We start from the raw sequence: 22,070 nt of genomic DNA, 5'->3' as shown, positions 1-22,070 counted from the left end.
GAAAATGCCCAGGCATATTCAGTGACCAGGTCAGTGTGAGAGGTCGTCTCCTCAGCACCACATAGTAAGCACAACAGTCCCGCTAGCTGAGGCCACAGTGTCAAATAAAGCGAGTTACTCAAACCAGTCACCCTTGTCACCACCCGAACCAAACTCCTGTGCTGGAGTTAACTTAGGGGCCAGATGCTGTGTGGGGGTGGAACAGCGTTGTACCCTCTCAGGGCACACCAGATTTCAGTATCAAATCTGGCTGCCCTAGCGATGTCTGAGGTTCCCAGGGACATAAAATAGTAAGTGAGTGTCTAAAATGTTATGGGACAGGTGATAGGATGGTGCTTGAAACCAGGTAGGGAAACTTCAGTCGTCATTCTAACTGTTCTGCCGCAATTAAAAAATGACAGTCTCCACTGATAGGAACTAAGAACAAGAGATGAGCGCCATCTTGTGGAGAGACCCGCAGGTACTCGTGGCGTGCCCGCCCCCGCATCTCTTCTCAAGGGAAGCATCTGCCAAACTCGCTCAAGCTTCACCATCATTTGACTCAGATGCATTGTAAGCATATATTTGACAACACTTTTTCAACTTTTTCAAATTAATTTTGAATGCTGGTATCTCTGCCTCAACATAATAAAGCCCATAAATGACAAACCCACAGCTAATATCATACTCAACAGTGAAAAAGGGAAAGCTATCCCTCTAAGAACAGGAACCAGACAAGGATGCCCACTTTCACCACTCTGATTTAACATAGTATTGGAAGTCCTAGCCAGAGCAATCAGGCAAGAAAAAGAAATAAAAGGGATCCACAGTAGAAAGGAAGAAGTGAAACTGTCGCTATTTGCAGATGACATGATTTTGTACATAGAAAACCCTAAAATATCCACCAAAAAACTGTTAGAAATAAAGTTGCAGGATGCAAAATCAACAGGGGCTGGCCCCGTGGCCGAGTGGTTAAGTTCGTGCACTCCACTGCAGGCGGCCCAGTGTTTCGTTGGTTCGAATCCTGGGCGCGGACATGACACTGCTCATCAGACCACGCTGAGGCAGCGTCCCACATGCCACAACTAGAAGAACCCACAGCGAAGAATACACAACTATGTACCGGGGGGCTTTGGGGAGAAAAAGGAAAAAATAAAATCTTTAAAAAAAAAAAAAATCAACATACAAGAATCGGTAGTATTTCTATATGCTAACAAATAGCAGAAAGAGGAATTAAGAATACAATTCCATTTATAATTGCAACAAAAAGAATAAAATACCTAGGAATAATTTTCTTTTCTGCCCTAAGCCCCAGTGCATGGTTGTATATCATAGCTGTAAGTCCTTCTAGTTCTCTACACGAACCGCCACCACATCATGGCAACTGATGGTTAGGTGGTGGTGTTCCTCAACCAGGAAGCGAACCCAGGCCGTGAGGATGAGAGTGCAGAACTTTAAACCCTAGACCGTCAGGGCTGGCTTCCTAGGAATAAATTTAACCAAAGAGGTTAAAGATCTGTACACTGAAAACTAGAAAACAATATTGAAAGAAATTGAAGAAGAAACAAAGAAATGGAAAGATATTCCCTGTTCTTGGACTGGAAGAATTAATATAGTTAAAATGGCCACACGTCCTAAAGCAGTCTACAGAGTCAATGCAATTCCTGTCAAAGTCCCAACGACATTTTTCACAGAAATAGGACAAGAATCCTCAAATTTATATGTAACAACAAAAGACCCTGAATAGTCAAAGGATTCCTCAGAAAAAAGAACAAAGCTGGAGGCATCACACTCCCTGATTTCGAAATATACTACTTTGTTATAGTAATCAAAACAGCATGGTAGTGGCACAAAAACAGACACACAGATCAATGAGACAGAATCAAGAGCACAGAAATAAATCCACACATGATGGACAGCTAATTTTTGACAAGGGAGCCAAGAACATACAATGGAGAAGGGAAAGTTTCTTCAATAAACGGTGTTGGGAAAACTGGACAGCCACATGCAAAAGAATGAAAGTAGACCATTATCTTATACAATACACAAAAATTAACTCAAAATGGATTAAAGACCTAAATGTAAGACCTGAAACCATGAAACTTCTAGAAGAAAATGTAGGCAGTACACTCTTTGACATCAGTCTCAGCAGCATGTTTTCAAACACCATGTCTCACCAGGGAAGGGAAACAAAAGAAAAAATAAACAAATCAGACTACATCAAACTGAAAACCTTCTGCACAGCAAAGGAAACCACCATCAACAAAATGAAAAGACAGCCTAACAATTAGGAGAAGATATTTGCAAACCGTATAGCTGATAAGGGCTTAACATTCAAAATATATAAAGAACTCATACAACTCAACAACAAAGAAACAACCAACCCAGTTAAAAAATGGGCAAAAGATCTGAACAGACATTTTTCCAAAGAAGATATACAGATGGCAAACAGACACATGAAAAGATGTTCATCATCATTAATTGTTAGGAAAATGCAAATAAAAATTACAATGAGATATCACCTCACTCCGGTCAGAATGGCTATAGTTAACAAGACAGGAAACAAGTGTTGGAGAGGATGTGGGGAGAGGGGAACCCTCGTACACTGCTGGTGGGAATGTAAACTAGTGCAGCCACTATGGGAAACAGTGCGGAGATTCCTCAAAAAATTAAGAACTACCATACGGTCCAGCTATTCAACTTGTGGGTATTTAGCCAAAGAACATGGAAACATGAATGCATAAAGATATATGCATCCCTATGTTCATTGCAGCATTATTCACTATGGCCAAGGCTTGGAAATAACCTAAATGCCCATCAATGGATGAATGGATAAAGAAGGGGTGTGTGTGTGTGTGTGTGTGTGTGTGTGTGCGCGCACAATGGAATACTACTCAGTCATAAAAAAGACAAAATCATGCCATTTGCAACAACATGGATGGACTTTGAGGGTGTTATGCTAAGCGAAATAAATCTGATGGAGAATGTCAAATACTGTATCATTTCACTCGTAAGTAGAAGATAAAAAGAAGAGCTAACAAACATGTGGACACAGAGATTAGATTGGTGGTTACTGGAGGGGAGGGGGCCAAAAGGGGTGACAGGACACATACGACGTATGGTGATGGATGATAATTAGGCTTTGGGTGGTGAATATGATGTAGTCTACACAGAAATCAAAATATAATGACGTACACCTGAAATTTATATAGTGTTATAAACGAATGTTACCTCAATTTAAAAAATGCTAGAAAAAAGGAAAAAAAGAATTAGAATCAACGTGTTATCTTAAAATATCATTAAAAATTGAACAAATAAGGAATGCTTTAGAAAATACAAAGCTAACATCTCTAACTTCTGCTGCTGGGGTCTACCGGACACCGTACACCTGTTCGATCTCCGGGGAGGTGGCGCTATGACACCCCGTCTTCCACAGAGGCCTCTCCCCTCAGTTTGTTGGGATTCCCACTGGGGAAGGAGGGAGTGACAGTTCCTTTGCTGATGCAGCCCCTCCTGCACTTCAATGTCACGCCATTTGGTTTTATCCGAGAATAGTTCTTTATGCGTTAAATACCACGCAGGCACTGGAGACACCCGAAGCAACAGGGACAGCCTCTGACTTTGAGACCCTGTCTAGCTAGGAGTCAGGCACACAGACATCTAAATGGTGAGTGCTATGATTGTGTACGAAGAGCAAGAAGCCCCAGAGAGCTGGTGAAGGAAGAAGAGAAGGCCATGGCCGCTGTCAGTGCCGCCAGCGTCCACGTCACTTGATGCCCCTCTCCAGACTCCTCAGAGCTTCGGCTGGAGCTGCAGCCGAGGCCATGCTGACGAAGCGTGTCCTCTGGGGCCCTCTGCCCTCCCTGGCCAGGCCGGCCTGGGTGTGGACACGTTGCTTTTCCTCTTAGTTCATCCAAGGCAAGGTTGGAATTTTCCAGTAGAAATGTTTACTAGGCAACTAAAGGAAAAAACAAAAGCAAACAATGAAACACAGAGGTATAGCAAGACTAGCCTGCTGAGCGAAGATGCCCTGTCCCCATGTGACAGGACCTAAACTCAGTGCACTCGGGCTGGGCTAGAGCAGCTTCTCTGCGCACAAGCCCCTTTGCCTCCCGCACCCCACATGTGTCTCCAGGGGCGCAAGGCCAAGCCAGGCAGACGCTCACATGGCTCCTGCGCCTGCTGAGCTCTGCAGTACATTCCAGAAGCTGCTTCCTACACTCTGCCCTGGGATGGGCTCATGGCATCCGCCTCCCCAGCTTCTGCTGCAGCCCCTCCTTCCTGGCCCTGAAGAATGGAAGCTCTTTCCTCCTCCTCCTGCTCCTGCTCCGTCTTCTCTTTCAGATCAGCGAACATTTGAGTCACCATGATTTTTGTGAAGATTTATTTTGGTTACTCCAGGACAGAATCTGTTTTCTCATTTACCGCATTTCTTAATCTCACCTTGTGATGAGAAAAAGTTGAGATGCTTCCCTTTTGTGAGGAGTTGGCTGGGACAAGCGAACTGGAACTATGCGGCAGTGCTGACTTCTGCAAGTGCGTCTTGAGATGGTGTTCACTTGGTGAAAGCACAGGGCAGAATCTGGAAGCGAAGTGTACTCTCAGTGCAGTGAGGAATCAGCAGCCGTTAAGCAGGAGCTCCCAGGCTGGTTCTGGACAGGGCTTGAGTCTGAAGGCGGCTCTGCTGTCCCCCACTGTGCCTTTAGCGTGAGGCCATCACTGTGCTGAGCCTTGTGTCCTCCTCTGGGAACGGCACAGACCACACAGGTGGAGATACAAGTAGAGAGCTTGGTACAGCACCTGGCCTGTAAGAGGTTCTTCACAAATAGCAACAAATTATTACTACTACTATTCCCAGAGCACCTGCTCGCTTCCCGCACTTGGCTGGTCCTCCTGTACGTCTCAGGACAACCCTATGAGATAGCCTTACACTCTGCATGTCACACTTAGAGAGACGGGGCTTTGAAAAACGAACTTTCTCGAGGGCACATGGCTGTAGTATATCTATACTAGCATAGCCAAGTAGCACAGCTGGGCCTCCAACCATAGTCTGTTAATTGCTAAAGTGTTTTTTAAATGTCTTTTTTTTTTTGAGGCAAAACACACATAGAGAACAGTACTCAGCTCAATGAATCATCACAACGTAAACATACAGTGTAAACAGCAGCAGGTCAAGAGACAGAATGTTACCTGTGTCCAGAGACGTCCTGGTGCCCCTTGCAGAATCAGCAGATGCTTCTGAGGGAGAAGCAGCCCCCAGGCCAGGCTCATCTCTCTGAGTCTCTGTCCCCTGGCTCTTCAGTGCCCTCTTAGCTTTCTGATGTCTTTAACAGACGTTTGTCTTGCTTTTCTAGGAGGGTTAGTCCAAATTACCTAAGCTGCCATTACCAGAAGCCCGAAGCCCAGGCCTCTGCATCCCCTGCCACTGCCTTAGAGGAGGTTCCGACCTGAGCCACCTCTGAGAGAGCGTTTGGCTGCCTTGTGTCCCCCTCAGGTTCGTCCGTGGAAGTCCTAACCGCATACCTCAGAGTGGGACTGTGTTTGGAGAGAGGGCCTGTACAGAATTCATTGTGCTAAAACGAGGTCCTGGGGCGGGCGCTGATTCCATGTGACTGGTGTCCTTACAATAGGAGAAGATTAGGACACACACACGAGGGACGACCGTGTGAGCTCACGGGAAGAAGACGATTGTCTGCGAGCCCAGGAGGGGCCTCGGAAGACACCACCCTGCCGACTCCTCGATCTCAGCCTTCCAGCCTCCAGCCTGTGAGGAGTGAATGTCTGTTGTTGAAGCTGCCTGGTCTGCGGTCTTTGTCACAGCAGCCCTACGAGACTAGCACAGAGAATAACAGAGACGACCTATTTTCTGTTGTGATGGTTGTGACCACGTGTCGGGGAGTTGAAGCAACTGGAGTTACTCAGCTGGAGAACAAGGTTTCTCCAAAGTTATGTTCCTGCACCAGTTAAGTGAAAATCACCTGGGGTCCTTGTGAAAATTATGGATTTCCATGTCTGACGCGGGAATTATCGAGCCAGAAGCCCACAGGGGAAGCCCAAGCCTGCACTGTGAACCAGCACTTGGCTGGTTCTGTGGGCACCAAAATGTGAGAACGCCTGTGTCAGAGGGAAAACGCATGTTTACCCTTGAGTTCCAGACCCTGCAGGCATCTCCCTTGGACCTGCGAGCCCAGGAAAACACACACATCACTCACGCATCACTCACTCTGCATCTGTGTGGACGACAAAGCACAGTTGCAGCGACAAACGGTCAGAAAAGGCCTTAAAACGCCGCGATGCACATACGCTCTGCTGGCTGATGACGTAAGCACCTCTAAGACGAGCTTCTGGACCCCGGTTGACGGGGAGGCAGGGGTGGGCAAGGGGCATGGCTCCACCGCAGCCTGCACCCGTCAGGACAGCGGGGCCCTCAGCTCTCACATCCAGCAGGGCTCCCTGAAGACCTGATGTGAAAAAACGGTGTTTGGTTTTTAATCCACTTTTTTGGTAAATGGCCTTCTTTAGTTTCCTAAAATAAATTCACGTTAGTGCCAAGCTGATGAAAAATCCTTGGCCTGGGCGACATCGTGAAGGGGCAGACTTTGCCCTCGTCCACCCCTGCTTACTGCAGGCCCCTCACCCACCCCTGGTCTCAGGGCAGCTCTGCTCTGCAGGCTCTTCTGTTCTGTCTCAGTGCAATGTCTCTATTGCCTATTTCAGGGGAATTTGCATTTTAAGTCTAATCTTTCACTGCAGAATAAGATTACAAGAAACAATGCTTTTTGACAAAAGGATTCCATGTTGGGGCCAGCCCCAGTGGCATAGTGGTTAAGTTTGGCACGCTAGGCTTTGGCGGCTCGCCTTCGGTTCCTGGGCATGGACGTACACCACTCGTCTGTCAGAGGCCGTGCTGTGGCAGCAACGCCCATACAAAAAGAGGAAGATTGGCAGTGGATGTTAGCTCAGGGCGAATCTTCCTCAGCAAAAAAAGGAGAAGGACTCATTGTTGGACTCCCAAAGACAACACTATTAGCCCTTTTCCCAGGAGAAAATCTATTCCCAACCAGAAAGACCTTAATGGGAAAAAGGGAAGTGAACACAGGCAGGTATTTTCCTCTGCAGCATTGTCACAGGAGGTCGATCCTGTGGACTGGATCCCTAAAAGTCACTCACACTCCACCTCCCCACTGCTTTCTCTACTCTAGAGGCTGAAAAACCGAAATTCTCCATTTCTCAGCCTTTCTTGCAGGTGGCACTGGGGTGGGGCTGAGGGTTGGAGCATGTGCTACAATCCTAGTCAATGAGACGTAGGTGGAAACCCCTAGAGAGGCTGTCCTTCCAAAATAAAAGGCAATACGCCTCTAGAAGAAAGCATTTTCTTTTCTCCTGTATCCTTTCCACTTCCTCCTGCCTGGAATGCAATTGTGATGATGGGAAGAAGAGCAGCTATCTTGTGACCATGAGATGAAAAGTAGGAAGGGAAATCCAGTAAGTTAAAATGGGGAGAGAAAACACAGAACAAGACTCAGTCCCTGAGGCCTCTCAGAGCATCTGCACGAGGTCTGGCCTGCCCACGCACAGACTTCTTCTGTGACACCAATAAACTCTATCTGTTTTAGCCAGTCTTGGGTTGCCTTCTGTTATTTGTAGTCACATACTTTCCTAACCGGTAAACAATAGTTGACATTTTCCATCTTGGTTTGTCTCACTCTTTCTCTGGGCAGTAAAATGATAGATCTTGAAGGAAGTGATGGCCTCAGACCTTCCCTTCCATAAGTTTCTGTGCGGGTCAGCTGTACAGTGATGCCTACAACCCTGACAGAGGCTGTAGACACACTCTGCAGATCTGACACTCGTAACTAGAACACTTCTGGGATGTGCCATAAATCAGAGATGAGGGCATGACCGGTGACGTTATAAGTGCTCACTATGTGCCAAGCACTGTTTTAAATTGTATAGATCTCATTGAATCATCATAACACTCCTAAGAGGTATTATTATTAATTCCAGTTTACAGATGAGGAAACCAAAGCACAGACAGTTTAAGCAACTTGTCTATAGTCACATAGCTGGTCAGTGGCAGAGCCAGGCTCAAGCCCAGGCTGGTGACCGCAGATCCTGGACTTGTAATCATGATGCTTTCTGTTAACCAGTCAAGTAATTTTTTCCAACCAACCAGGCAACTCTCAAAATCAGTGAGTTTCTGGGGTGGAACTTTCAAGTGTCAGATTTCCAGAGCCCAAAACGCTGACCTCTGTGGTGCTCTGCCTGTGGTCGTGAGGCAGCTGGACTCACTTAGTGACGAGGACAGGACCCCAACTCCCTTCTGAGCGTGGGGGGAGCTGGACGGAAGCAGGACAGATGATCTCTAGCAGGCTCCAGGGCCCGCCCTCACCCAGGTTTCCTGCCAAAGTCCCGTCTGCAAGTCTCAAAAAGAGCCTTGTGCAAACTTGCTTACATCATTTATTTTTTAGTAAAAAGACCCAGTATTATGAGAAGGAAGCACTTGATTTTTCTTCTTGAACGCTTTGTTACATAGCCCACACGAAGGCCAAGATTCTAGGTGTTCCATTATTTTATCTCTATGCCCTACTAGAGTTTTATTCATGGTTGCAAAGCAATGGGCCTATAAACTGGACTCCTGCACATTCTCTTTGCATATTTTATCTGAAAGGAAAATAATTTCAATTGCCTGCTTCCTACTTTCTGATGCTTGTTAAGCCGTTCTTATACTGCCTAATTGTGTACCTTTAGTTACAGTTGAAACACCTTCTATTACAATTCTCACCCAGCTTCGGGAATAAAAGCAAGTTTTACCAAGTTAACATGAAAATGATAAAAATTTGTTTTTTGCCTCATTCTAAAATTTTCAGTTGGAAATGGAGAGTGTCAAATTGTTTTAGTCAGCTGTGGCTTCCTCCTTCCTCTTTGAAGAGAACTAAATATGCCTCCTTAGTTAGGGCCATTGTTTTGTAAAATCACATCGATTTTCTCTGACTATTGAAGATGTGAAGTGTGAATACAGCATGCTGCCTGCTGGAGATGCACGCAACAGAGCCAATCCCATACTCCATTTGTGATCTATTATCCCCCATTTGTCTCACAGTTTCTGATTGCATTCTTATTAATCGTTCTAATTTGCCCATGTTGTGCCAGCCACTTGCCATTTAGCACTGAGCCTGACTCGGCCGGTTTCCAGGTTTAGTAACTTATGCCTAGATGCAGCTTCCTCCAGACTGGTGCTGCAGGAGAAATCTCAGACCCTCGGCACCTCTTTTGCTGCTGAAGGGCCAGCAGTGGCCTCATGTGCCCACATCTTGGGTGGTCTACAGGTTAGGTCCCTTCTCTTATATCCATTACTCATTCCCTCATCATGCAACTATTTGTTGAACACCCACTGGCTTCTAGGCCTGTGCCAGGTGCTGGGATAATAGGCCTGCAGGAGCTCACAGCCTGATGAGGATGGTGAGCCAAGAAAGCCACTAACCACACGAGCCGCGCCAAGGCCCAGGAGCCCATCCTCGTGTGATCCCTGAGGTTCCTGTACCCGTTAGGACACTTGCAGGTGCAGGTAACAGCAACCCACCACCGTGTATCAATGGCAGGGAAAATGGATCATTTCCTGAAACAAGAAGTCAGGAGACAGCACTCTTGATACAGACGTTTAAGAGGGTCGCCAAGGCCTGGGGTCATTTTCATCCTGCTCCTCCGCCTGGGCACGCTGGCTCCCTTCTGGGCCTGGCTGTCTCCACGCTCACAAGGCAGCTGCAGCCAAGAGACATCCAGACACAAGTGTTTCACAGGAAGAAGACAGGGGCCATCTCTTCCCTGTTCTCTCGTTCAGAGTCAAGAAATCTGTCCTGGGAGCCAGAGTATCCCTTGGATTTTATTGGACAAAACTGTACCCCTTGCTTGTGTTTAAACCAATCACTGGGAAGACACGTGGGGTCTCCATGATTGGCCCAGACCCATCAGTGTGGGGCGGTGAAGGTGCCAGTCTTCCCAAAAGATGTGGCTGCACTGAGAGAGCTGGAATATCTAAACACGGCAAGGGCTCTGTCAGGAAGCAGACAGGGAGAGGTAAAGGATGTTGGGTAGGCTACCATGATCACCTTCTCTCAAACAGGAGTGATGGTCAACTTCTCCTAAATGAAAAAAAGAGAGATTTTCAAATGAGTGTGGACTTTATTATTTTTATTATAATGTTCTTCTATGGCTATAAACCTAAAACCAACTTATAAATTAAGCACAAAGTTGCAAAACCAATGAAAGTTAAATTGTCAAAATTAATTTAAGGTGATAGACAGGTGGCATTGCTTTATTGAAACCAATAGCTACTGTCAACATGAACAGCTGCTACAGCAACTGCGACAGGAGCCTGTGGCTGCGATAACCCAACTCCCTCTCCACTGTGGGCTTTGTTCATCCTTGAAGCTGTGATGCCACTTGGCTTACAGTGGCATGATGAAGTCTCATCTGTTCCTTTCCCACCAGCCAGGGGACATGAACGTAATCCTACTTGGTGCCCGCAGACGACATGTTAAGAAACACTGGTTTAGATCTCTTTGTACCTACCATCCTACCTGTGGTCAGAAATTCTGGGAATGGAAATTTTATTGGTGAAGATAAGGAAAGGGTGAAAAGAAGAAGGAAAAATTCAGAAGAGAAGAGAGAGAATTATGTAGTATAATTAGATAATATATAAATAATATAATGTTTTTCACCAAGCTCCTGTAGAAGCCCCATATCACCTCACTTTACCCCCATGTGTGACATTTTCTACATGGGCCACATCATGAAAAAAGCTAGGTAGCACTGCTCTGGGGAATCTCTTGCTTATGTGCCCTAAGAGAAAAGATGTTCATGGCAGCATTCTTTATAATAGAAAAAAACTAGAAAACACCCAAATGTTAATTGGTTAAATAAATTGTGGTATATTCACATAGTGGAATGTTACACAGCAGTGAGAATTAATGAACCATAGCTACACCCCCAAAATATGGGTGAATTTTAGAAACATAATGTTGAATGAAAAAGTGAGTCACAAGCAGTGATACACAATATGACACCACTTTCACTAACACACGGAGCAGATGCAGTCCCACCTGAGAGTTTTGGCCATTTCCTCTGCCTGGAACATTGGTCTCCCAGATTTCTGCATAGCTGACTCCTTCATCTCCTTCAGATCTTTGCCAAAATGACACCGCTGACCCTTCTATTTAAAATCGCAACCCCATGTACACAATCCCTCTGCCCTACTCTACTTCCTTTATTTCCCACAGCACATCATAATACCATCATCTTCTAACACTATCCGCTTTATTTATTTTGTGTATAGTTTATTGATGGTCTCCCCAGCTAGAAATGCAAGATCCATGAGAGTAAGTCTTTGTTCAGGTATATCTTAAGAGACTAGAACCCTACCTGACACATAATAGATGCTCAGTAAATATCTTTTTTTTTTTTTTTTGAGGAAGATTAGCCCTGAGCTAACTGCTGCCAATCCTCCTCTTTTTGCTGAGGAAGACTGGCCCTGAGCCAACATCTGTGCCCATCTTCCTCTACTTTATATGTGGGATGCCTACCACAGCATGGCTTGCCAAGCGGTGCCATGTCCACACCTGGGATCCGAACTGGTGAGCCCCTGGCCACCAAAGCAGAACATGCACACTTAACTGCTGCGCCACTGGGCTGGCCCCAATCAGTAAATATTTTTGCCAACTTCCTTTCTGTTACTTCTGTTTCATTGCCTTAGCCTAGTGTCTTATTAAGACTAGAATAAGTCTTAATAGGAGCAGTTGACATTATGTAGCTTTCAGCCTAATGGCCTCAGAACTTTGCCCATCCAGGAGATGGTGTCAAGATGGCAGTGTAGGAGGACCCCGAACTCACCTCCTCCCATGGACACAAAAAATTTAAAACTATTCTTGGAACAATTATCCCTGAAAGAAAACTGAAAACTAGATAAAAAGAAGCCCTGCAACAAGAGACAGTGCTGAATGGGGCAGAAATTCCTTTCTGGAGAGAAAAAAGCCACTTTCAAGCCACGGCACTTCATAGCTGGCAGGGACCAATCCTAAGGTATGAAGCCTTTGCTGGAGGAGTGGGGGATCTGAGCAGAGGAGCATTACCACTATAAGCAGCTTTTGGACTCAGCACAACTGAAAAAAATGTCACCATATCTGTCTCTGCTGGCTATTAACAACAACAGAGAATACCCCTAGAAAATCTATCGGACATAAGAGGAAAACAAAGCCTGCTTTTAAAGAGCCCACACACAAATTCACCCATTTCAGAAATCAACCTAAAATCACCAGAAAGAAAGGTGCACAGTCCTTTGGTGAAAAGAGACTCACTTGCCAGGCTCTGGGTGCATATGGGTGAGAGGTGAGACCTCCCCAGGGACTGAGACATTGGCAGCAGCTATTAGTGTGACCTAGTGTACTGACACAGACTTGGGCAGTTGCCATAGGAGAACTTCCCCTGGCCTGTTAGCCCGGGGGCCTGCCCCACCCACTAGAGCACCAAATTAATCCAGCTCAGCCAGGGCAGGCAGCCTGCCCTAGAGACTGGCCCCACCCAGCAGCAAGCTCTTGGGCAACTTGTGGGCCCACAAGGTGAGGTGCTTGGAACCTTTGCAGCCAGGTGAGTGGGTCCACCTCTGTGGAGCAGGGCATGTGCGAGGAATGAGTGGAGTGTGTGGGGACTCTACAGTGGGGCAACTGGGTCCTCTTCAGTGGGTCGGGGCATGCACATGGGGCAGGACTGTGTTGACAGGGTGTGTGATCCTGTGGGTGGTGGGGCTTGTCAGCTGCAGAAGACTTGTTCTTCTCAAACAGCCACATAGGGGACCAGCCCCACCTTCCAAAGCCTGAAAGAATTGGGTGCTCCCATGCCTAAGGTCAGCCCCACTCAGCTGCAATCCTGAGAGAGCTGACAATAGCCTTGCAGGCTGGAGGCCTATAGCAATTGTAAGCCCATGAGCCTAGCAACCAGCCACAATGGGGGTCTACTTACGTAACAGAAAAACTGCAACAAGAATGCTATTAGACCTCACAGCCAACTGTGCTGGGGTTCCCCAAACCCAATAAAGTGACTAAAGAATCCATATCAGCCACATGCAGCTAAGCATTACAACCAGCCAGCCATGGGGACAGCCTAGCCTCCCTGGAGACCTGCAGCAAGAGCAAACCTGCCACAACAGAAGGACACACATAGCCCACACAGGGGTGGTCCTGGAACATTTGGAACTGGTGATGAGAGAGCAGCATGTTACTGGACCTCATAAGGCAACTGTGCATATGGTCATCTCTCCAAGATCAGGAGACCTAGCTGACCCACCTAATACATAGATATAAGTACAGAGGAAGAGGATAAATGAGCAGAGGAATATGTTTCAAGCAAGAGAACAGAACAAAACCCCAGAAAAAGAACTAAATGAAACAGAAATGAACAATATAGCTGATGAAGAGTACAAACTAAGAGGCATAATGATGCTTACCAATCTTGGGAGAAGAATGGATGAACTCAGTGAGAACTTCAACAAAGAATTGCAAAATATAAAAAAGAACCAATCAGAAATGAAGAATACAATAAAGGAAATGAAAAATTCACTAGAGGGACTCAATAGCAGAGTAGATGATACAGAAGAATGGATCAGCTAGCAACACAAAAGACTAGAGGAAATCACCCAAGCTGAACAGATAAAAGAAAAAAGAATTAAAAAGAATGAGGACAGTTTAAGGGACCTTTGGGGCAACATCAAGAGCACTAACATTGGTATTACAGGTGTCCCAGAAGGAGAAGAGAGAGACAAATGGGCAGAGAATCTATTTGAAGAAATAATAACTGGAGACTTGCCTAACCAAAGAAGGAAACAGTCATCCAGGTACAGGAAGCAGAGAGAGCAGCAAACAAGATAAACTCAAAGAGGTCCACACCAAGACACGTTATAATTAAAATACCAAGAGCTAAAGAAGAGAATCCTAAAAGCCACAAGAGAAAGGCAACAAGTTACATACAAAAGAAACCCCATAAGGCTATCAGCTGACTTCTCAGCAGAAACCTTACAGGCTAGAAGGGAGTGGCACAATATATTTAAAGTGCTGAAAGGAAAAAACCTACAGCCAAGAGTACTGTACCCAGCAAGGTTATCATTCAGAACAGAAGGAGAGATAAGCATTTCCCAGACAAGCAAAAACTAAAGGAGTTTATCACCAAGAAACCAGCCTTACAAGAAATGCTGAAGGGACTTATTTAAGTGGAAAAGAGAAAACCACAAATAGAAATAAGATAATTATTTAAAAAAAGAAATAAAATCACTGGTAAAGGCAAATATACAGTAAAGGTAGCATATCAACTATCTATCAAGCTAATATGAAGATCAAATGACAAAAGTACTAAAATTACCTATTTCCATGACAAGAGGGTAATGGAAACACTTCCAGAAAAAAGGAGGTTAGATATGATATTGAAAACATAAAATGTGGGAGGAGGAGAGTAAGAGCAGAGCTTTAAGAAAGAGGTCAAACTAAAGAGACCATCAACTTAATATAGATTGCTGTATGCATAGGTTATTATGTATGAACCTCATTGTAATCATAAACCAGAAACCTATAATAAGTACACAAAAAATTAAGAGAAAGGAACCCAAACATAATACTAAAGAAAGTCATCAAACCACAAGGGAAGAGAGCAAGAGAAGAAGAATAGAATAGAGAAGAACTACTAAAACACCCAGAAAAAAAAGTAACAAAATGGCAATAAGTACATATTTATCAATAGCTACTTTAAATGTCAATGGAGTAAATGCTCCAATCAAAAGGTCAATTCGATAAAAAAAACAAAACCCATATATATGCTGCATACAAGAGACACACTTCAGACTTAAAGACACTCACAAACTGAAAGTGAAGGGATAGAAAAAGATACTCCATGCAAATGGCAAAGAAAAGAAAGCTGGGGTAGCAATACTTAGACCAAATAGACTTTAAAACAACAAACTGTAACAAGAGACAAAGAAGGGCACTACATAATGATAAGGTGAACAATCCAACAAGAGGATATAAGAGTTGTAAATATCTATGCACCCAACTTAGGAGCACCTAAATATATAAAGCAATTATTAACAGACATAAAAGGAGAAATAGTAACACAATAATACTAGGGGACTTTAACACTCTACTTACACCAATGGATAGATCATCCAAACAGAAGATCAATAAGGAAACACTGGCCTTAAATGACACATTTGACCAGATGGACTTAGTAGATATATACAGAACATTCCATCCAAAAAACACGGAATACACATTCTTTCTGAATGCTCATGGAACGTTCTCCCAGATAGATCACATATTAGGTGACAAAAAAAGTCTCAATAAATTTAAGAAGATTGAAATAATACCAAGCATCTTTTTTGACCACAAGGGTGTGAAACTAGAAATCAACTATAGAAAGAAAATTGGAAAAGCCACAAATACGTGGATATTAAACAAAATTCTACTGAACAACAATTGGGTCAATGAAGAAAGCAAAGGAGAAATCAAAAAATACCTGGAGACAAATGAAAATGAAAATATGACACGCCAAAATTTACGGGGTACAGCAAAAGCAGTTCTAAGAAGGAAGTTTATAGCAATACAGGCCTATCTCAACAAAGAAGAAAAATCTCAAATAAACAATCTAATAGTACACCTAAAGGAACTAGAAAAAGAAGAAAAAATAAGGCCCCAAATCAGTAGAAGGAAGGAAATAATAAAAATCAGAGCAGAAATATATGAAATAGAGACTAAAAAAATATATGAAAATCAATGAAACCAAGAGGTTGTTCTTTGAAAAGATAAACAAAATTGACAAACCTTTAGCTAGACTCACTAAGAAAAAAAGAGAGAAGTCTCAAATAAATAAAATGAGAAATGAAAGAGGAGAAATTACAATGGACACCTGAGAAATACAAAAGATTATAAGAGAATACTATGAAAAGCTATACGCCAACAAACTGGATAATCTAGAAGAAATGCATAAATTCTTAGAATCGTACAATCTTTCAAAACTGCAGCAAGAAGAAATAGACAATTTGAATAGACCAATCACCAGTAAGGAGATCGAAACAGTAATCAAAAACTTCCCAAAAAATAAAAGCCCAGGACCAGATGGCTTCCCTGGTGAATTCCACCAAACATTCAAAGAAGACTTAATACCTATCCTTCTCAAACTCTTCCAAAAAACTGAAGAAAAGAGGAAGATTCCTAACTCATTCTACGAAGCCAAAATTACCCTGATACTCAAACCAGATGACAACACAACAGAAGAAAACTACAGGCCAATATCACCAATGAACATCTATGCAAAAATTCTTAACAAAATACTAGCAAATTGAATACAACAACACATTAAAAAGATCATACACAATGATCAAGTTGGATTTATTCCAAGGATGAAGGGATGGTTCAACATCTGCACGTCAATCAATATGATACACCACATTAACAAAATGAAGAATAAAAATCGTATGATCATCTCAGTATATGCAGAGAAAGCATTTGACAAGATGTAGCATTTATTTATGATTAAAAAAAGAACTCTGAATAAAATGGGTATGGAAGAAAAGCACCTCAACATAATAAAGGCCATATATGAAAAACCCACAACTAATACCATTTTAAATGGAGAAAAACTGAAAGCTATCCCTCTGAGAACAGGAACCAGACAAGAATGCCCACTCTCACCACTCTTATTTAACATAGCATTGGAAGTCCTAGCCAGAGCAATCAGGCAAGAAAAAGAAACAAAAGTTATCCAAATTGGAAAGGAAGAAGTGAAACTGTCACTATTTGCAGATGACATGATTTTATACATAGAAAACCCTAAAGAATACACCAAAAAACTTTTAGAAATAATAAATGAATATGGTAAAGTTGCAGAATAGAAAATCAGCATATAAAAATCAGTTGCTTTTCTATACACTAACAGCAAAGTAGCAGAAAGAGGAATTAAGAATACGATCCCATTTACAATTCCAAGAAAAAAATAAAATACCTAGGAATAAATTCAACCAAAGAGGTGGAAGATCTGTATGCTGGAAACTGTAAAGCATTGTTGAAAGAAATTGAAGAAGACACAAAGAAATGGAAAGATATTCTGTGCTCTTCAATTTGAAGAGTTACCATAGTTAAAATGTCCATACTTCCTAAAGCAATCTAAAGATTCAATGCAATCCCTATCAAAGTTCCAATGACATTTTTCACAGAAATAGGACAAAGAATCCTAAAATTTATGTGGAACAACAAAAGACCCTGAATAGCCAAAGGAATCTTGATAAAAAAGAACAAAGCTGGAGGTATCACACTCCCCAATTTCAAAATATACTACAAAGCTATTGTAATCAGAACAAAATGGCAATGGCACAAAAACAGACACACAGATCAATGGAACAGAATTGAGAGCCCAGAAATAAACCCACACACCTATGGAACAGCTAATTTTCGACAAGGGAGCTAAGATCAAACAACAGAGAAAGGAAAGTCTCTTTAATAAATAGTGTTGGGAGAACTGGACAGTTACATGCAAAAGAAGGAAAGTAGACTATTATCTCACACCATACTCAAAAATTAACTCAAAATAGATTAAAGACGTGAATGTAAGACCTGAAACTATTAAACCTCTAGAAGATAACATAGGCAGTATGCTCTTTGACATATTTTCAAGTACCATGTCTGACTGGGCAAGGGGAACAATAGAAAAAAAGAACAAATGGGACTACATAAAATTAAAAAGCTTCTGCACAGCAAAGGAAACCATCAACAAAACGAAAAGACAACCTGACAATTGGGAGAACATATTTGCAAACCATAAATCTGATAAGGGGTTAATATCCAAAATATATAAAGAACTAATACATCTCAACAACAAAAAAACAACTCAATTAAAAAATGGGCAAAAGATCTGAACAGACATTTCTCCAAAGAAGATATACAGATGGCCAACAGACACGTGAAAGGATATTCAACATCACTAACTATCAGAGAAATGCAAATCAAAACTACAATGAGATATCACCTCACTCTCATCAGAATGGCTATAATTAACAAGACAGGAAATAACAAGTGTTGGAGAGGACGTGGGAAAAAGAGAACTCTCGTAGACTGCTAGTAGGAGTGCAAACTGGTGCAGCCACTGTGGAAAACAGTATGGAGATGCCTCAAAAAATTAAGAAAAGAACTACCATACGATCCAGCTATTCTGCTGCTGGGGATTTCTCCAAAGAATATGAAAACACAAATGCATAAAGATACATGCACCCCTATGTTCATCGCAGCATTATTCACAATATTCTGAGATTTGGAAGCAGCCTAGGTGCCCACCAAGGGATGAATGGATAAAGAAGATGTGGTGTATACACAATAGAATACTGCTCAGCCATAAGAAACGATGAAATCTGGCCATTTGTGATAACAAGGATGGACCTTGAAGGTATTATGCTAAGTGAAATAAGTCAGAGAGAGAAAGTCAAATACCGTATGATCTCACTTATAACGGGAAGATAAAAAAGCAACACACATAGCAACAGAGATTGGATTGGTGGTTACCAGAAAGGAAGGCAGGAGGAGAGAGGGTGAAAGGGGTGATCAGGCACATGTGTGGTGATGAACATGGTGTAATCTCCACAAAAATTGAAATATAATGATGAACGCGCAAAATTTATGTATTGTTATAAACCAGTATTACCACAATAAAAAATAAAAAGAAGTGTATCCACTCATTCATTCATTCACCTGAACCACACTGGTGTGAATGAAGCAGACAAATATGTCATAAGGCCATAAAGGAGTTCCCAGTGGCATGGGATCTGGCCGGTCCCTTAGGCACAAGAAGTAGTCACTTAAGGCACTTCATGACAGGCCCTTCTGAATGAGATAACCGTGGATAACGCCTTCACAACTGCATGTGACTGCCATTGCTATACAAATGGAAGGCATGATGTTCTGTCTCAAAGGCTGCCACTTGCTGAAGATGTGACCAGTGGAACATCCACAAGAACAAAAACAGCAATGGACCGAAACGCGTCTCTACATTCAAATCCACTTGTTCATTCTGACACTCAGAAACAGCAGCCGCGACAACTACAACAACTTGCTGGTTGGAAGATACCAGGAAACCAGCTTAATATATTGTCAATAAGAGAAAAGAATGAAGCGTTTATTTGGCCTTTCCTATATGGTCTGTGCCTTAGATAATCAAATAGCTGATGACGGAAAGTTTCTCTTTATAGAAGCATTACAGCAAACAAAATGAAAAAATGATTTAACAAATTAGAAAATCACCATTCTTCAACCTCTAATGACATAATCGAGGCAATCATCATGAATAACCAGGCATTCCGAGGTCCCCAGCTGAGGTACACAACACCATCTGTCAAGTGACATAAAAAAAAAAATGAACCCAAGATCTAACTACCAGAAATCTGGAGGACAGAGACACGTGCTGAGAAATACCACATGAATGCAACTAGCAAAATCCAGGTCCTACAGGACAAATAGTTTGGTTTCTTCAACAAATACATTCCAAAGGTAGGGGAGAAGGAGAAATTAGAGATTGGAAGAGACCTAAGAGGCATATCAATCAATTGCAATGATTTGACCTTCTTTGGACCCAGATTTGAACAAACTATAAAAAACTTATAAAACAATCAGCAAAATTTTTAAAATGAATATTTGATGATATCAAGCAATTGTTAATTATTCCAGGTGTGATATTGATATTATCATTATTTTTTTAAAGAGTTTTACTATTTTAGAGAGCCATTCTGAAATATTTTGGACAAAATGATGTGATATGTGAGATTTGCTTTAAAATAATCCAGAGGGGCCGTATAGATGAAAAAAGATTGGGCATGAGTTGATAATTGTAAAGCTGTGTGATTGATACATGAGGATTTACTATACTATACTGTTTTTCTTCTGAATATTTATGAAAATTTTATGAAATTTTACATAATAAAGTTTATCTCCTAAAAATTTTTATCTCTAGGACAATTAGGATTGCATGTTTCACTCAGTAAATATTTTATTTAGTGTGAACCAGTATCAGTGATGTGGGTGAGATGAATCAACCTGTCTGGGCTCTGTCTCCATCATGGGTCAATGATTCACTGGCTCCCTCTAGGGTAGATGTGGCAAGCGTCCACAAAATGAGCAGATTTCAATTCAACACTCTGTCAAGCATGAAAGCTGTGAGAGAAGTGATTTTTGACCACGAGTATCTTATCATGCAGTTTGTAGGCAAGAGAAAACAGCTATGCATACATGTAAGTGGTGATATTCACCCGCATAACGCCAACTAGTGGTTTTACACCCTACTAAGTGCATGCCATATCTGTCTCTTGGGGATGACACATAACCTTATTGTCATAGGCAGGTTGCAAGAAGCTCTCCTTATCAATGGGCCATCTTCCCTGTCATACTCCCCCTCTCTACTTAGTTAATTCTGATCTCAGGCTTGGTTTAGGTTAAATTTCACTGCAGATTGACTAGAAAATTATTATTTCAGCTAGGGTGTTGGAATGCACATCTTTGTCCCATGGCCTGCATCAGTATTTACTCTGCTCTCTCTCTTTCACCTTCAGGAATCAGCCCAAATGAGACAGACGCAGACCCCTCATGGGAAGGACTCGATGGACAGTGGGAGGCACTTTCTCCAGTTACAACTGTGCCAGTGCCAAGCATGCTGGCAAGGGCACCTTCAATGAAAAATGGGGTGCCCAATGACAAATGATTTATTCTTTCAAGTCCCACGTCCACTTCACCTTGTTTTACGGGCAGAGGGTGTAAATAAGAGCTGAAGCAGCAGCTAGAGAAGAGAAGCAGGCAGTGGAAAGGCCCCGCTGAAGGGCTCTCAAAAGTAACAATAAATGGGAACTCGGTGTCCTTGAATGACTGTTCTGTCCTCAAGCACTCACAGCCCCTCCGTGACCTGGGTGATTAGAACTCGGAATGACGCTCAGCCAGCTGGGAGGTGTCAGGCCCCCACTGCTGCCGTTTTCAGGGAACTCCACTTCTGCACTGGATGTGGGGTCTCTGGTAGGACCAAATTCTGAGGACTCAGTAGTACTTTACGCCCCACCCTCATTTGTTTCCTTCCTTAGGACATCCCTTCCAAAGGGTCAGGGCACTTTTAACTGCTGTCAAGTGAGCGATTCAAAGATTAGGAGACCCAGATTCCCAGAAGTGGTCCCTTAACCCCTGCCAGGTGCACCGATCCTGGCCATGGCCACCCCAGGACTGTCCTGAACCTAACGGTGGAGGGAAGAGTTGAAGAAAAACTTGTTCCTTGTCATAATAAGACAAAAGAGTGGAGGGAAAACTGGAGCGAAGTCTCCAGCCCCGCCCCGCCCTTGGTAGAATGATTGTGCTCACGCCCGGTTCCCCCACCAGCTGCAGTTCACTCGTCCTCAACCAGAGCCACTGGCCCCTTCTCACCCTCACTTCCTGGAAACAAGTCAGGGCTCAGGTCAGGGAACAGGGAGTCTCAGATGCAGCCCAGGTTCATGTCGGGGCTCATGTGTCATCTCAGCCGCGGGTGAAGCCCAAGGAAATGCTGAGCTGGAGCTGCAGTCAATCATAGCCTGCTTGGTTCCTTAGATTCCCGAGTTTGGTTATCCTTTATCCACTCAACAGACTTTAACTGAGTAACTGCTGTGGGTGAGCACTGTGCTCGGCAATGTTTGCGCACAGCTGGCTCATTTCCAAAACAGACTTAAGGCTGCACTGGCGCTGCGGGAAGGTCTCTGCTCCTTTCAGTTCTGGTTTTTCGAGTTTTTCTTAGTATTGGAGGCCATTTCTGGCACAGGTGGCTCTTGTTATCGCCCCACTTTCAGAAATTAGCTTCCTGCTCAGCAGGACTGGGACTCCGGGGTTTTTCCTAGTTACAATGTTCTTTTATTCCCATCTTCAGGCAGGAAAACACAGCCCTCCCTTGGTCCTTGGCAATCAGACTGGAGCAGAGTTGAGACCCCACCACACTCTGCTCGGGAAGCAGCTGATCACTCTGCGCTGGTTACACCTTTGAGACAAGAGAGAACCGCGCCCAGCCCG

At 43.3% G+C, this 22,070-nt stretch overlaps 1 long non-coding RNA gene across 1 annotated transcript; it reads right to left on the bottom strand.

Annotated features, from left to right (window-relative positions):
* Positions 1-1,243: 1,243 nt before the first annotated feature.
* On the bottom strand, positions 1,244-21,589 carry LOC123286822 (uncharacterized). Its single transcript, XR_011505254.1, has 3 exons — positions 21,456-21,589; positions 4,423-10,121; positions 1,244-3,937 (listed from the first exon to the last, which is right to left on the bottom strand). It is a non-coding gene; the product is annotated as an uncharacterized lncRNA (long non-coding RNA).
* Between the last annotated feature and the right edge of the window lie 481 nt (positions 21,590-22,070).

Source organism: Equus asinus, chromosome 8 (genome assembly GCF_041296235.1).
Source record: "Equus asinus isolate D_3611 breed Donkey chromosome 8, EquAss-T2T_v2, whole genome shotgun sequence".
Classification (NCBI taxonomy): domain Eukaryota; kingdom Metazoa; phylum Chordata; class Mammalia; order Perissodactyla; family Equidae; genus Equus; species Equus asinus.
The sequence above is the reverse complement of the archived record's forward strand: the minus strand, read 5'-3'. Positions and strand labels throughout refer to the sequence as shown.